Genomic DNA, 4,257 nt, shown 5'->3' with positions numbered 1-4,257 from the left:
TTTAAATTAAATGTTCCCTCCTGGTGGAATGACCTGCCCAACTCAATCCGAGCAGCTGAGTCCTTAGCCATCTTCAAGAATCGGCTAAAAACACATCTCTTCCATTTTTATTTGACCTTCTAACTAGCACTCTCTATTCGAATTCTATTCTTAAAAAAAAAAAAACACTTGTCCCTTTTAGACTTGCATTCTATTAATTTGCTGCTTGTTTTCTTAAAAAAACAAAAAAAACTAACACTTGCTTTCTAATCTTTTTGTATTCTATCTGTTTTCTTTTCATTTATTATACAATTAACAAAAGCAAAAAAGACCTCTAACACTAGCTTGCTCTATTCTTTTTCTATTCTATCTGTTTTCTTTATATTTATTATATTATTTAAAAAACCCTTGCTACGTGTACTGCGTTAAGCTAACTGAGACTTGTTATAGCACTTGTATATCATTGCTCTTTTATTGACTTTGATTGCTTCCATTGTCCTCATTTGTAAGTCGCTTTGGATAAAAGCGTCTGCTAAATGACTAAATGTAAAATGTAAATGTAAACTGCTATAATGAATTTTGCTGCAGTGTTGTCAAGGTAACATTCTAATTCAAAAGAAAGTGGCAGTGACATTTGTGTTCATGTAAGTGTAAAGTACCCTTCAGAGTACTTACTTTAAGTGCTCTGCCCTTCAGAGTGAGGAGGGCAGGGTGATGCTCAGTTTCTAAAAGAATTTGCCACAAGTTATTTGTGTCCAGTGTAGAGACACTCTGGTAGGTTAGAGTTTTATTTGTTATTTATTTATTTTATTTATTGATTGATTTTTAAACTTCTATTCTCTCTCTCTCTCTCTCTCTATATATATATATATGTATGTGTGTGTGTGTGTGTGTGTGTGTGTGTGTAAAGACAAGAGATGTATACTGTATATACACTCTTGCATTATCATCACTCATAATGTCATGCCAAGATGAAAATGTAAATCATACCTTCCTGTTTATTAAAGGTGCTGCAATTAGACTGTTTGATGTGTTGACTCTGAATGTGAACTTTTTCAGAGTCACAGGAGGGGAGCTGTTTGAAGATATTGTTGCCAGAGAGTACTACAGTGAGGCCGATGCCAGGTTAGTGCTTGCATCCAAATGCAAACCCCTTTAAAACCCACTCATTAGAATGCATGAATTAAATAAACAGCTCAATTAGCTTAAATAGACAACACACTAAACTATAATATAAAGCATATCATATAGGCCTATAATATATGAAGCTCTATAGAGAGTTACATCTGTGGCGTGTTGTCAATTATCAGAGAAAATTATTTTGTGATATTTTTTCAACATTAATGGACTTACGGTAGGGATGGGCGATATGGGCTTAAAAATATATCACGGTATTTCTGGTATTTATTGCGATAACGCAATATCAGTGACGATAATTATCTTTCCTATTTTTACCCAAAATAGGGTGTTGTGAGCATTAATGAGTACACACGTAATATAAGAACTGTTTAATTCATACTGGAAGCCGGAGGGCGCTCTTGCACAGAAACTCCACATATCCATAGCAGAAGTAATACTACTGACGACGCTCCAGGAAGGTATCCAGTTATCGCTGAATAAAACGCACAACAGAGATAGAGACATTTTAACTGATGAAACTTGAGGAAAATAAACATACGATTGCACAAAATATATAGTTTATCTGTGTTCTTCAAGCTTGGGTATTTTTATAAGGAAAGTATATTTATAATGCAATGTTAATCGACATGGCCTTTATCACTGTATATAATACTATCATTCTGTAATATGAAACCACATCTGGTCACAAAAAGAAGTATTTCAAACACTCGACTATGTTATAAAGTTAATTTGGAGAAAAAGCATGTCAATAAATTATATCTTTGTTGGACAACAGGTTTGTAAACAGGCTCATACAAATGCAAAACTGTATCGCACACGTGCTACTGTAGTACATTTATTCAGACCGATTTTTTGTGCACTGTACAGCCCTAACCAAACCAGATACAGATTGTAAAAGGAGCTCGAGCTCCTCATTTAGCGATAGAGGCTACTCCTCCTCAATTTCACGTCCGCCTTCCACGATGTCGCTCCGCACTGTCGCACACAGAAATATGTCAACAACTAGACTTTATCGTTATTATCGCAGGAAGACTAATTCTTATTGTGGGGAGAATTTTTACCGGTATATCGCAAACGATAAGATATCGCCCATCCCTAACTTAAAGTGGAAGTTTATGGGGCAATACACTTCATCCATTAAAGTATAACTGCTTTTGCACCTGCCATTCCCTCCTCCCACCAAATGAGGGAGCCATCACCAGAATACTAACTTCTGGGTTTCCTTCACACCTGAATCTCATCCCCTCATTAGTAGACTTCTTGTATAGCACAGCCTTGCACTGCTTCTTTACAAAGTCTTGTTTATTGTTTATGTTGACAATTCTGAATGTTCTTTTCTGAATTGTATTTAGTGTTATGTTCAGCCTTGCTATTTTCCCCATTTTCGCTCCTTTACTGTTTTGGATTTGTTTGTATGGGCTGCATTACACTAAACAGTTTTGGCTGCTGTCTGTTTACTGACCCTGTTCTTGCCCTGTTAAATCCTCTGCACATGCTTCCTTCTTGTTACAGCATTGAATTGCTGTGAAAATTACATTAGATCAGTAACATGTCGAGAAATTATTCTGTCTAGCAAAGTAAACCGCTGAAAAAAAAAGTTTAGAGACCTACAGCTCAAACACACAGAGCAGAGGAATTAATAAATTAATTATATTCAATTATATGTATGCTTTTAAACACTCCAGAAAACATCTCAGGTTACGTATATAACCATGGTTCCCTGAGTAGGGAACGAGACACTGCATCCTCTAGGGGTCACTATGGGGAACGCCTCGTCGTGACCCGTGTCTGAAGCATACATTGAAAAAACACCAACAACACGTTGGCCGGCGGACTATAGTATAAATAGGCGCCGGGAGAACACATCATCCACTTCTTCGTCTGAAGCTTGAGTCCGAAGCATGGCAAGAAACCTAGAGGACGCAGTGTCGCGTTTCCTACTCAGGGAACCATGGTTATATCACTCAGAAAGAGCACGAGGCTGCTGCGCGTAGCTCTTACCATACAAGATTTTAGAAAGGAACGCAGAGTACTAGCGTGCGAACTTACCACAGTGTGGATTTTAGAAAGTGTACAAAGACTTCACGTGCACACTTACCATAACATGGATTTTAAAAAATACAGTTCGTCCAATGGTGGAACAGCTAGCAGTTATTTAGCTGAGGGAGCAACACCGCAGTTCTCAAACGAGAGGAGACTCAACCTGCAGCATGATTGTTAGAATCAGAAGGGTAAGTGTACTGCAAGTAGGGCTGCACGATAAATCGCATGCGGTATTTAATGCGCATCTTGTCAGAAAGCCAGTTCTGTAATCAGCGGTAAATGTCCATCACCTGCGGGCTTTCACATTGAGCAGCATTAACTACACCGAGCCGTTGTGCACTGACGAGCTGCGCAAAAAATCGAACGGCTTTACTGATAAGATGCGCGTTAAATATCACATGCGATTTATCGTGCAGCCCTAACTGCACGCTAGCCAAAAAACATCAGAGAGGCAGAGGAAGGGCCTAGCACCATAGCCACCATGGACCTGCCCATAGCAGAGGCGGCCTGCTTAGTAGCACGGAGAGCGAGATCTGTGGTGTGGCGCACCTCATCAGGAGAAAGGCCTTCGCCTTTATCCAGGTCTTTCAGCAGGTCAAACGGCCTCTTCCATTCCTCGCCGTGGCGCGATCCATAACTTTCAAAAGCTCATCATACGCAGGGCAGGAGGATTGGGAAGGCTCAGCCTCAGCTTCTTTGCCCTCCTCAGACATTTCCTGCTTTTGCTGGGCTGAACCCAGCAGAGCACTGTCCCCTGGATCAGACAATGTTAATGAAATAACATCATCCTCCAGCGGCTCACTTTCGTCCACAGCCGACGATCAGGGAAAACCCCTCTTCAAACTCATCGGCCAGATCCACCTGCGATCCCAACGAGCTCATTCTCCTCCGTGCCTCAGCAGCGGCGGGTCCTGAATCGCGGGAAGCAGATGGCTGTCCCTCTTTCCTCGAAAAGAGAGACAAACGAGAGCGGAGCGTTTTCATTGGAAAAATGCTCGCAGTGCACGCCGAGCCCCCCCGGAGACATCGCGTGCGTGCTCTTCGCCCAAACAAATAACGCATAGATCGTGTGTGTCATCAGATGTTAAACAACGA

The 4,257-nt window shown here is 40.7% G+C and overlaps 1 protein-coding gene across 5 annotated transcripts in view; it reads left to right on the top strand.

Moving 5' to 3' along the window:
• Positions 1–4,257, top strand: part of LOC107698678 (calcium/calmodulin-dependent protein kinase type II delta 1 chain-like) — a 68,947-nt gene that overhangs the window by 11,700 nt on the left and 52,990 nt on the right. For all 5 annotated transcript variants that reach the window (XR_001635372.1, XR_001635371.1, XR_001635370.1 and 2 more), the window contains exon 2: positions 1,039–1,104. The gene's annotated coding sequence lies outside the window, so the exon portion shown is untranslated. The remainder of the gene's footprint in view (positions 1–1,038; positions 1,105–4,257) is intronic.

Source organism: Sinocyclocheilus anshuiensis, unplaced genomic scaffold, assembly GCF_001515605.1.
Source record: "Sinocyclocheilus anshuiensis isolate Anshui unplaced genomic scaffold, SAMN03320099.WGS_v1.1 scaffold126, whole genome shotgun sequence".
Classification (NCBI taxonomy): domain Eukaryota; kingdom Metazoa; phylum Chordata; class Actinopteri; order Cypriniformes; family Cyprinidae; genus Sinocyclocheilus; species Sinocyclocheilus anshuiensis.
This window is presented reverse-complemented; position numbering and strand designations above follow the sequence as displayed.